The sequence below is a fragment of the Triticum urartu genome, chromosome 3, assembly GCF_003073215.2.
Source record: "Triticum urartu cultivar G1812 chromosome 3, Tu2.1, whole genome shotgun sequence".
Lineage (NCBI taxonomy): Eukaryota > Viridiplantae > Streptophyta > Magnoliopsida > Poales > Poaceae > Triticum > Triticum urartu.
This window is the reverse complement of record NC_053024.1, coordinates 537,202,258-537,215,958: the sequence shown is the minus strand read 5'-3', so window position 1 is coordinate 537,215,958 and position 13,701 is coordinate 537,202,258.

The following is a 13,701-nucleotide window of genomic DNA, read 5'->3' as shown; positions in this document are numbered from 1 at the left end:
GAAACACAATGAGTTGTGTCCTGCGGTTGCGTCAATGAATTGGTCAATGCGGGGCAGCAGGAAGGGGTCCTTGGGTCAAGCCTTATTAAGGTCTTTGAAATCAACACAGAGGCGCCAGGATTTATCCTTCTTCGGTACCATGACCAGGTTGGCTAGCCAGACCGGGTGCTTGATTTCTCTAATGAACCTAGCCTCAGGTAGTTTCGCTAGCTCTTCACCCATAGCTTGTCGTTTGCACTCGGAAAAGCGCCGCAACATTTGCTTGACTAGTTTGAACCCTTTTATTATGTTGAGGCTATGTTCGCCCAGTCGTCGTGGGATTCCGAGCATGTCCGAAGGATGCTAGGCAAAAATGTCCCAATTTTCATGTAGGGCGGCGTCGATCGTCGGATCCAGTTATGCTCCAATGGATGCTGTTTTGTGTGGATCCATCGGGTGCACTTGAAATTGGAGTATTTCATCTGCTGGTTTGAAGGATGTGGATTTGGGCCTCTTATTGAGGATTACATCGTCTTTGTCCACTGTGGAACGCAGAGTGGTTAGCTACTCGGCCGTGAGGGCCTCGGATAGTGCCTCGAGAGCCCAGGATGCGGTTTTGTACTCAGCGCGGAGTGCAATATCCGGATCACTGGTGATAGTGATTACTCTATTGGGCCCTGGCATTTTAAGCTTCTTGTACCTGTAATGGGGGATGGCTTGGAAGCGTGCGAAGGCATCCCGCCCCAAAAGGGCGTGATATCCGCTATTGAAAGGGGCCACGTGGAAGAGCGACTCTTCGGACTTGTAGTTATCAGGCATGCCAAATACTACGTCGAGTGTAATTTTTCCCAAGCATCGCGCTTCTCGGCTGGGGATAATACCTCGAAAGGTGGTACTTCTTTGCTCGATGCGACTCTTGTCCATTTGCATTTTGTCAAGCGTATCTTCATAGATGAGGTTAAGTTAGCTGCCGCCGTCCATGAGTACTTTGGAGAGTCGAAAGTCGTCCACAATTGGGTTTAAGACCAAGGCGGCTGGTGCTCGAACTGATCGGGACCTTGGTTCATCGTCGGCGGTGAAAGTTATTGTCGTATCGTTCCAAGGGTTCATTGCAGTTACTTGGTTGACTTCAGTGAGGTCGCGGAGCACCCTTTTGCGTTGATTAATTGAAGAAAAAGGTCTCAAAGATCATAAAGATGTTAAGATCGTCGTCCTCCGAAGAGTGCTTCTCTGGGGTAGTATTGGTGAGAATAACCTCGCCGCTCTTAGCCACTTATCGGAGTACCCAACATGCTCGAAGGCTATGCGTTGGTTCGGTGCTCGGTGTCATATGTATCTGACATGGCTTGTCGAGTAGTTCGTCGATGATAGTTCTATGTCCCGTGAAGGGCTTGTTTTTCTCATCAATAGGCTGATGATTGAGTGCCCCATAGGGGTGCATCCTTTTTGCCCGTCCGGGGGGCTGCTTAAAGGCAGGAGGTTCCCACCACACTGTCTGGGCTTTCCAGGCGCTTTCCATTGCACAGTACTTCTGTACTATGTGTGCCAAATCTACAAAGTGTAGTATGCGGCGGCGGTTGAGGGCATTGAGAATTCCCTCGTCCGTATAGTTGCGGCAAAAAACTAAAACTGCGTCGTCATCGCAGCTATCTTTAATCTTGTTTTTAACGAGGAACCTGGCCCAGAAGTGATAGACCGTTTCCTGAGGTTGCTGTCATACATACATCAGGTTGCATATGTCTGTAGGACCTGAATTACTTGGGGAATATTGATTGTGGTGGGTGGGCGGGGTAAAATCCGCGTCCCGATTCACGATTGAGTCTAGTGCTTGAAGAGTCTCCGTGTTCGCCAGTTCAAGATCGGAAAGGTCCTGAGGACCTCCGGGCTCAATGCCTGATCCTGTGTTCGGAGGACATACAGTCTCCTCCCGAGGATGGGTATCCGACTCGTGAGGCTCGGAGATCCAAACATAGCTAGTTTTTAACTTGGGGGAAGAATCGTTCTCGGCTCGTTCCTCGATGACTGCTACCAGATGGGTGACCGGCGGGGACTCGATTTCCCTCTGGTCGGCTTTAAGCCCAATCTGATCATAGTCTGTTGCGACCCCCAGGGCGGTGATGTGATCTAGCAACTCGTTTAAGGACGAGACATCTTTTGGATCCATCTTTTCGGAGTGTTCGAGGCTGATATGGAGATGATGTTTGGCGATTGTGGGTGCGCCGTTGGCTTGACGGCCGAGCGAGCGCCCATGGTAAAACCGCCGAGCTGGAGGACCTGTCCTGGAGTTAGGACCCCTCCAGAAGTTATACCATCATTAATGAAGAGGCGAGCCATCGATCCTTCTGTCGACAACACAAAGGAACTCTCAATGAAAGCACCAATGTCGGTGTCAAAACCAACCGATCTTGAGTAGGGGTCCCAAATTATGCGTCTGAGGATCGAAGGTAATAAGGGACATAGGGAACACGGTGTTTACCCAGGTTCGGGCCCTCTTAATGGAGGTAAAACCCTATGCCCTGGTTGATTGTATTTGATGAGTATAAGGGTTACCAGATTTGATCTACCTCGAGATCATCATGGCTAAACCCTAGATGTCTAGCCCATACGAATTCTGATCATCCCTACGGACTAAACCCTCCAGTTTATATATACACCGGAGGGGTACAGAGTCGGTTTATAGGGGAAGGAAACAGTACATCCGGACTCTAATCTTGTCGTGCACGCATCCAGGAGTCCTTCCCGAACATGGGAATGATCTTCCGCTTTATCTACACGGCACGTCAGCCCGATCCTTATCGAATAGGCCGAACATCTGAGGACCCCCGAATCCAGGTCTCCCTCAGTTATATCTTGATCTAGTAGAATAAGGTTTTTGGTATGTTCTAGCTTTGAGTCTTGCTTTATGTTCCCTCTATGTAATCGAGTCCGTGAGATATATAATAAAGAGTAGTTTTGAGTTAGGGGCTTTGCTTTCTTTCTATGATCTTAGGGAATTAAATAAAAGAAAGAACAAAAAGAAATAAAAAGATCATATATTGATCTTATGGAGAGTAATGACTTCACATTAAAGAGTATGATGAATAAAAGTTGTTGAGAGTTGACAAACATAGTTTTATTCATTGTTGTAATTAATAGGAAGTAATAAAAAAAGAGGTTGCACATATAAATATACTATCTTGGACATCTTTCTGTAATTGTGAGCACTCATTAAAATATGACATGCTAAAAGGTTGATGTTTGACAAGGAAGACAAGATAATGGGTTATGTTTTCTTATATCTGAATAGAAGTTATATTGTCATGGATCATCCAACATGTTGAGCTTGCCTTTCCTTCTCATGCTAGCCAAATTCTTTGCACCAAGTAGAGATACAACTTGTGATTCCTGGTTTTAGGGGTTCTTGGAATCGTTCCGATGGTTTTGTGACGAGAACATTATTCTTGGTGCCTCCTGACATTTAGGGGTTGTGGCAGTGTCCCGGGGAGTTGAGCTCCGAGGTGTTGTCGTCACAATTTTATCGTTGCAGTTCTGGAATACCTGAGTTTAGTTTTGCCGACATCAAAAATCTCTTTTATGCAGTTGTTGGTGAGATAACCTAGACGCCACCCAGTATTGGGGCGGGAGTTCGGGAGTATTGCCATAACTCATATAACGGATGCTTTTTGAAGGTTGAGGTAAATGATTTCCGAAGGTTTCTTGGTTATGTGTTGAAGGATGGATACAGCTGGATGTAGGATTTGCTAGTTTGGGTGAGATATTATGCTTCCCCTGTATCCCCAACACCTGATTGCATAACCAGAAAATTTCGGGAGTTTATAAGTGGGAATTCAAGTAGCTCTTAGGATATCTTTCCGACACATGTATGATATGAAATTGGGGTTCGACGTCTAGTGGTCCGCCTATCCACGGTTGGTTTTATAGTGGTCTTGTTGTGTCTTAAAGAGTCCTTGGCTATGCCGACTCGGGGATGCTTCATATGTCATGTGCACTGCCATGTACATGATGGTGCTGTACGATCGAGCCCGTGTAGGCCCCACCACGAAAACTTCGGACGAAATCTCTATCATATGTTTGTTCGGGCTTATTCTGCAAGCCAATCCTTTGTTTTGTTTTGAGTTGTGGTATTCGAGTTGCTTCTAAGTCAAATGTTGATTCCATACCTTTCCTAAGCGGTGTTCTCATATTTCTATGTGAATACTAATCCTTCTTGATCATTGAGGTGTCGTGTCAATCCTTGTCAACCGGTGTGCTTCTCCTCAAGTGGATCCGATCATTCCTACATTTGCGAGATCAATTCTCTAATTCTTTCCAACGGTGTTTGTTTCATCCATCCGAAGTTGTCTTTGTTTTCCCACCCTCCCCCCCTTTTTCTTCAAGGACACAGACTTCTAATCAAGTATCCATTTTATTCATATGAAGTCTCTCCATTCCTTTCCGTTAATGTTCGTATCCGGTGATTCTCATGAAGATACTAACGGAGCCTCAAATTCATCCTTCTTCATTCTTTTTCTTCTTCGGTGGATCCAAATCAAGTTTTGGTGTTGATAAAATTCTTTTCCTTATTTCAAATACCTTCTCATGCCGGTGCTCATCATATTCATTCATTTCTCACTATTCAATTATTCTGAAGTGCTGAAGATATCTCGAAAGGCTCGTCTTTTCCTTCAAGATCCGTTCAAAACTATTCCTGTAACGCCCCAAGACCGATGTGCCAGGTGTCTTCTAGTTATTCACTATCGTTGCCATGTCTTTTGCTTGCGTGTTGCATCTTGTCATGTCATCATGTGCATTGCATCATCATGTTTTCAAACCTGCATCCGTCTGGGTTTCCCCAGATCCATCGTTGTCCGTTCTGAGCCCAACCACACTCGCACACGCCTGCGACATGTCCGAAATATTTTTTTTATAAGTGGATGGAGAATTTTCTCATAATGGGATGAGAGTTGGCATGTGGTCTTATTATAGCATAGACAGAGCGCTTGTCAAGTTTCGTCGCATTCGGAGCCCGTTTGACTGCCCAACCGCCATCTGTAGCGGCACCGTTGTCGGTTTATTCGTCAGACGTTTTCAGTCTCCGGAAACCCGTGCCGGACTGCCCTCTCTTCTCTTCCCACAGCCCACCTAGGTCCAGCCTACCTCTCCTCATGTCCGGAACCGCCCGATCGCGATCGGAGGGTCAAGAAACCCCCCTCCTAACCCTAATCCTAGCCCCTTGTCCTATTTAAACCAACTCCCCTTCCATTTTGGGCAGCTACCTACCCCTCCCCTTAAAATTTCGTGCCCCCAATCATCTCCCAACCGCCTCCCACCTCCTTCTCCTCGTTTTCCGGCGAGCCCCAACCCTCCTCCGCCACTTGGCAGCGAGCCACGGGCCGCGCCGTCACCGGAAACCACCGTTCTGCCAATCCCCGCCTTCCACGTCGCCTCCGCGCACCCGCCAGCCAGTCCCGCGCTGCCATGTGGCTTCGCCATGTTGCCCTAGCCGCTCCCAGCCGTGCGGACCCTCCAGGACCCAGATTGGGCCCTGGGAAGCCCATCGGGGCCCGAAACTCCGCCGCCTCGTGCCTGAGGACGCTCGTCCCCGAGCTCCCGCTCGACCCGGAAGCCGGTCGCGCTCACCGCCGCTGCCTCCGGTGACCAGTCCTCCGGATCCGCCGCCACCAACCCAAGGTCGCTCCGCCCCACTCTCCTTCCTACATCTCAGGGTCCTCTCCTCTCTAATCTCTCTGTCTCTCTCATCTTGCTCCTTCCATCCCAAGGGAGGCCGCCATGGACGAGCTCCACTTCGCCGTTTTCCCCGTCCCCGAGTGCCGCTGGCCACCTCCGTCACCGGATCTGGGATCCCCTTCGCCGGATCCATCCATTCGTGACCTCGCCGGAGCTCTTTCCCGCCGCGTCCTCGTTCCACATAGCCGCCAGCAGCCGCCGAGCCATACTCATGCCTCTGTTTCGAGCAGAGGAGGACGAGCGCCGCACGTGGGTCGCGCCTGGGCTGCCTCTGGACGCAGCACCTGCCCGGCCTCCTCCTCCTGTTGGGCCTTGGCCCATGGGTGAGCCCCAGCGCCCCTCCTTTTTTTCCTACCGCTGACCAACTTTCTTCAGTTTCGGCCCATTGGTATTTTTTTCCAGTGCGGCGATTTTCCTTTTATTCCAGCGAATTACAGTTTTACAGAAACCCCCTATTGTTCATGCATATTTTATCTCACAAACCGTGCATCGGATTAAAACAAACTTAATATGGTACTTGCTTAGAATTTTGTCTAGTTTCATAATTTGTCATTTTCATCCATGTTTAAAATGTTTAAAATGCTGTTTGTTTAAATTTGCTTAAATAACTTGCTAAAATGATTTATTTCATAATTAAATAACCATAACTCGGAATTTAATAAACTTTGTATGTAAATGGGGTAGAAAAATGCATAGTTTAACATGGTAGCCCTACTTTGCATGTTTAACAACTAAAAAATATGGTTTAGGGAAGAACAGTACCAAACCTAAGATATGCATATGGGGATTTACCGGAATTGTTGTTCGTTGTTTCCGGCCTCATTTAAACTTGCCTAGATAGGTAGATTTCATTTGCTTCACCCTCTTGCCATGTTTAACAACATTTAATATTATTGGGTACATAAACAAGATCGAACTAAATAAGTCACGTGGTGTTTCGTCAATATGCAATGGAGTTGCATATTGTGCTCCACTTAATTTGTTGGATTGTTTGTGCACTTTGCCATGCCATGCTTCATTAAACCGGACATGCCTCATACTTGATTGTGCATCATGCCATGTTCAGGTGTTGGTTGTTTAATATGTTGTGTGCTTCTTTCCGGTGTTGCTTCTTCAGGTTGGTTCCGATAACGTCGTGTCATGAGGATTCGTTCGACTATGTCCGTTTATCTTCTCCATGGAATCGTTCTTGTTCCTTGCGGGATTTCAGGCAAGATGACCATACCCTCGAAATCACTTCTATCTTTGCTTGCTAGTTGCTCGCTCTTTTGCTATGCCTATGCTGCGATACCTACCACTTGCTTATCATGCCTCCCATATTGTTGAACCAAGCCTCTAACCCACCTTGTCCTAGCAAACCGTTCTTTGGCTATGTTACCGCTTTGCTCAGCCCCTCTTATAGCATTGTAGTTGCAGGTGAATATTAGAGTTTGTTCCATGTTGGAACATGGATATTTTGTTGGGATATCACAATATCTCTTATTTATTTAATGCATCTATATACTTGGTAAAGGGTGGAAGGCTCGGCCTTATGCCTAGTGTTTTGTTCCACTCTTGCCGCCCTAGTTTCCGTCATATCGGTGTTATGTTCCCGGATTTTGCGTTCCTTACGCGGTTGGGTTATAATGGGAACCCCTTGACAATTCGCTTTGAATAAAACTCCTCTAGCAAGGCCCAACCTTGGTTTTACCATTCGCCATCTAGCCTTTTTTCCTTGGGAGTCGCGCATCCCGAGGGTCATCTTTATTTTAACCCCCCCGGGCCAGTGCTTGTCTAAGTGTTGGTCCGAACTAGAGCCACTTGCAGCGCCACCTCGGGGAAACTTGAGGGCTGGTTTTAGCTGTACGTAGTGTTCATCCGGTGTTGCCCTGAGAACGAGATATGTGTAGCTCCTATCAGGATGTCGGCGCATCAGGCGGTCTTGCTGGACTTGTTTTACCTTTGTCGAGGATGTCTTGTAACCGGGATGCCGAGTCTGATCGGATTGTCTTGGGAGAAGGAATATCCTTCATTGACCGTGAGAGCTTGTGATGGGCTCGGTTGGGACACCCCTGCAGGGATTTGAACTTTTGAAAGCCGTGCCCGCGGTTATGGGCAGATGGGAATTTGTTAATGTCCTGTTGTACAAAACCTGAAGTTGATCTTAATTAAAATACATCAACCGCGTGTGTAACCGTGATGGTCTCTTTCTGGCGGAGTTCGGGAAGTGAACACGATGTTGGAGTTATGCTTGACGTAGGTTGTTCTAGGATCACTTCTTGATCATAGTTGTTCGACCGTGCTTTTGCCTTCTCTTCTCGCTCTCGTTTGCGTATATGTTAGCCACCAAATATGCTAGTCGCTTGCTGCAGCTCCACCTCATACCTTTTACCCTTCCTATAAGCTTAAATAGTCTTGATCGCGAGGGTGTGAGATTGCTGAGTCCCCGTGACGCACAGATACTTCCAAAACCAGTTTGCAGGTGCCGATGTTACTGAGCAAGTGACACAACCGAGCTCATGGAGGAGCTTGACGAAGATCTCGTTCATTGTGTTGTTTCGTTTCAGTTGATCGGTAGTGGAGCCCAGTTGGGACGATCGGGGATCTGTGTAGCTTTTGGGGTAGTCTTCTTTTATTTCGGTTCCATAGTCGGACCTTGATTGTATCTGGTTGATGTAATGCTTTATTCATGTATTGTGTGAAATGGCGATTGTAAGCCAACTATGTATCTTTTTCCCTTATGTATTACATGGGTTGTGTGAAGATTACCTCACTTGTGACATTGCTTTCAATGCGGTTATGCCTCTAAGTCGTGCTTCAACACGTGGGAGATATAGCCGCATCGAGGGTGTTACAGCGCGCCCCCTTCCTTGTGGGCCCCCTGGCAGGCCTTCGGTGCCTATCTTTTGCTATATGGTGTGTTTTGACCTGGAAAAAATTAGAAGGAAGTTTTCGGGACGAAGCGCTGTCGTCTCAAGGCGAAACCTGCACTAGTACGTGTCGGTGCTATACAAACAGTTTTTAACCCCTTTCCACGACGGCATTTGGAACCATCGCCTAGTGAGTGACGGCGATAGGGGGTCCTTCCCACACGACCCAGAAATCATCGGGGATAGGGACCCTACAGTACTCCTACTCATTTCTGCTAGCATTGCCATCGCAGTGGGTATTCTGTGGTGCTATGTTTATGATGTGCGACCCATCACAAATGGTTCATTATTAAGAAGATTAGCTAATCGTCGTACGAGTGTCGGACAAGACTACAAAGCGTCGGACCATTGTAACATCGTCGTACATGACAACTATCGCGCACACTATTCTATGGTGCAACGTTTATGATGCATACTTCATCAGAAACAGTTCATGGTTGTGAATCGTGTACGATAAGGCAACTAACACAAATGTTTAGTTTGCCCACATCGTTTGTGACATTGTCTGACATCGCACACGCTTTGCAAACGGCAACAGTGTGCATGCTTGCACACATTTCCTCTTTGTGAACCGTCTCGGATTATGGTGTATATCACAAATGCTTGTGTTTTACCAACCGTTGTGCCGTAACGACCTGGAGGGCGTAATTTCGCCGTAATTTAATTGCTGCTATTTCAAATTGTATCGGATTTGAATTTGAATTTGAATGTATGCTACAGCTTTATTCATATCCATCAGGTTCAAAAAAACCAATGCATTATTCGGTTCATAGATACATATGTTCAAGAATTACATAAGAACCAAATAAAGAATGATGAACCACAATTGTATACTTGTACTATTAAATACGGTAAAGAAAGAGGCGAAATACATTCTGGTTGCTGAACAAGGTGAAGCGGAATGCCCATATTGTGCCCTCCTCCATGCAGAAGGCACGCACGACTCTAGTCCAACCCCTTGTGATGGCCGACCACCCATCCTTCACGGTCTTCATGAAAACTTCTAGATAATCATCGTGTTTTGGTAGAAATACTTTAACCTTGCATGCCCACCAATCATGTAGTTTGAGAGGTAATCTTGAGTAAACTGCTTTCGCAACCACCGCAAAGGAAAAGGATTCAGACATTGCCATCTAACACAACTCATTATGGGCAGTAAAAAGAAGGCTGCAAAGTTCTTACTTACCATCCTGCAATTCACTATTGTCTTGGATAAAGTGTATACAAATAGTTTAATTGCCATCTTTGGACCCATTTTACTAACAATCTTTATCAGCTTCCTCACTTGATGCCGCTTCATCGATATCTCATTGCCCCATATGCAGAAAGGGTCGAAGCGTGGATATTTACCAATGCCATATGTACCTAAAAGCACCAAGTTAATATTAGAAGCTAAACAGCAATTGCACTATGATGTAGTACAACACTCTTTTATAGTACTCCCTCCGTTCCTAAATATTTGTCTTTCTAGTGATTTCAACAAGTGACTACATACGGAGCAAAATGAGTGAATCTACACTCTAAAATATGTCTATATACATCTGTATGTGGTAGTCCATTTGAAATCTCTAAAAAGACAAATATTTATGAAGCGATCCGACCTCAAACGGTCAAATATCTGTGTATAACTGTCATCCCTGGATCGGTAATGCTGACACACACAGTACTTGAAGGATTTATAACAGAGTTCAATCACACACTTATTACATCGAATGTCTCAAAGAGAGTACCTATTACAATAATATGGCTGAAGGCCATCTAATGAATATAACAGCGGAAGGCTTCGAAGTTAAAATGAGTCCATCAACTTCAACGGCATAGCTGAGTGCAAGATAATGACATAGCGCACCTTACTCTTCGTCCGAAAAGTCTGCAACATAATATGTTGCAGCCCGAAACGGGTCAGCACATGGAATATGCTAGCAAAATAACACGGTATAGCAATGAACATGTAGCAGCTATAACTATATGCATATTTGGCTAGTGGAGGCTTTATGGTTATTTTTGCAGAAAGCTATTTTTCCCTACAACAAAGGAATAAATTTTTATTTAACTACAAATTTGTTGAAAACATTAAGAAGGTTCCTCCAACTCAATCCCAAATTAAGTAATCATCAACCCAACAATTAATTTAATTAACAGAGTGACGAGATCAAATCAATAATTCAAGTGCCAGATACTCAAGATGTCCATAACCGGGGATACGGCTAACCATGATTAGTTTATACACTCTGCATAGGTTTGCGGACCTTTCCCTACAAGACTCGATCTCCTCCATTGGATTTCACGCACTACATGGTGTTTGAGAAATGGACTACCGAGACACAATCTTTCAGAAGCATTAACTCTTTACTCTGGGTAGACAGTACCACCTACATCCCCTACATCTGCTAGCCTACCACTTAAAGAGGTCACACAACTTACTCAACTATGGCAGAGCCCATAATGGCTTGTGGCTGCACACGGAATTTTCTAGCATGAATAATCTTATGATCCCTTTGAGCTTGGGTGGAAAACCGTAGGATGATCACACGAGTACTCCGGGATATCCCAGGACAACACTGGATTGCTCCGGGTGCCCAGACAACCACTGGGTGCTCTAGGGTGCCTCAACCAATCCACCCAGATGTGTATTAAAGTAGCCACCTTAAGTTTAACCATTAATTAAAACCCTCACATATGTCATGAATCACTCAAACCCAAACCACGTCTACGAGCATAGCATGGCAATATAAGAATAACGTAAAAGTAACTCCTAGGGTTTGAATAAAGATAATAGGTTCTACCTCATCACTATTTCGCAATAACCACAAGTATTCAAGTCCTAACCATGCAGTGTTTGAGGATTGAGACTAATGCATGAAAACTGGGTAATAAGGGGGTATGATCAAAGTGTTACTTGCCTTGCTGATGATCTAAAAACCCTAGTGACTCGTAGTAGCACGCTTCGCACTCCGAAAAATATATCGCAAACAAACGATAGCATACATAAGCACTCAAACAATAGATTCAAATGTAAACTCAATAGAAAATATCCAAATCGAAAGTTCAAGAGAAGAGCTTCGATTTGCTAAAAAATCAATCGAATCAGAGCTATGAAACTTAAACCGCGGTCAAAAGAAGTTCAAATTCAAATCTGCTTGCAACCAAATTTTAAATTGTCAAAATCATATTCAAGTTGGTTAACTTGAAAGAGGGGTTCGATACGAAGATTTTGGCGTTGGTTTCACTGGATTTGGACAAACGAGCAAAAAGTTGCGAGCGATTGAAGATCAGGGGCTAATCTATGATAAAAATAATCGCGGATAGGTCCCTGGTAGAAATATAAAATAAAAAGAAAAACACTAATGAATGAACGTTCGCTAATGGGCGAGTGTGTTCGCTAACAGGGACGTTCGGGTGAACGTTCGCTAATTAGCGAAACCAAAAAAAAACTAACCGATCTAACGGAAAAAAACTGGGGCGACGGTTTTGTTGGTTTTTTACCGGTTCTCGAAAACCGGCGGTCGGCGGAGAGATCCGGCGGGGCGGGCGGCTCCGGTGACGGCGGCATAATTCGGCGGGGCGGCGAGGTCTAGCGACGGCGGCGCAAGGCGGCGGCGTGGCTGCGGGCGGTCGGCGGTATGCGGCGTGACAGCGAGCGGGCGGCGGCGGCTGCATGGGCTAGTGGCGGCTGCGGTGGTGCGACGGCGGGGTGGAGAGGGTGGCGGGGCCTCGGCCCTATTTAAAGAGGCCGGGGGGCTTACGCGAGCCGACGCAGGGTGGAGTCCGGCTCAGACTCCTCCTCGGCGTCCATCCCACGCACGGCGGCGACAGGAGGAAGCCGGCGGTGCTGTGGCTTCGGCCCGGCTCGGCTGGGCCTTTGGCCCAGTCGGGCGGAAACTTTTTTCTAAATAAATTCCGCCGAAGAAAAAAATCATAATAAAATATAAAAAACTAAAAATGCCAAGAATAATTTTCACCGTCTAAATAAAATATTTAGAGCAAAGTGAACATGTTTCTGGCCTAAAAATACAATTTTCAAAAATGCATATTTTTGTAATTCAAATAAAATATATATTTGATTTTATAATTTTACCTCCAATATTCCTATCTTTTTGAAGAAGTCATATTATCTTCCCTCTCTTATTTTTAATATTGGAAATAATTGGAGAGAAAAATATTAAAATCAAAATGATCCCTCTTTTCCAATTTGAGAAAAAGTCAAATATGATAATAAATGAAATCCCCAACTCTCTCCTTGGATCGTTGAGTTGCTTATGATTTCTAGGATCACAAACAAGATGCAATTAAAATATGATATGCATATGATGACCTATGTATAACATCTAAATTGAAAATTGGGATGTTACAAACCTACCCCCTTAAGATGAGTCTCGCCCTCGAGATTCGGGTTGGATAGAAAATAGGTGTGGGTGGTCTTTCCGTAGGTCTTCTTCTCGCTCCTAGGTGGCTTCCTCCTCGGTATGGTGGCTCCACTTAACTTTGCAAAACTTGATAACCTTGTTGCGTGCTACTCGGTTGGCAAACTCGAGGATCTTGACGGGTTTCACCTCGTAGGCTAGATCACTCTCCAACTGTATTGCTTCTAGGGGCACTGTATCTCTCAGAGGAATATTGGCCACTCAGCATGGCATTTCGTCAACTGGGAAACGTGAACACATCGTGAACTCCTGACAAACCTTTGGGTAACTCCAACTAGTAGGAAACCTCTCCCATACGTTTCAAAACTCGGTATGGTCCTACAAATCTCGGGGCTAACATTCCCTTAACTCCTCGGAGTGGTGACACACGAAGATACACTCGATCTCCAATTTCATAGACTACCTCCTTGCATTTAGTATCTACATAACTCTTCTGCCTGGACTGGGCTATCTTCAGTCTATCTCGAATCAACTTGACCTTCTCTTCGGACTCCTTAATTAAATCTGGTCCAAACAACCGACGGTCTCCAACTTCATCCCACATTAGCGGTGTCCTGCATCTCCTTCCATACAAGGCTTCAAAAGGGGCCATCTTCAAACTAGCCTGATAACTGTTGTTTCATGAGAACTCTGTGTAAGGTAAATTTTCATCCCAACTAGAT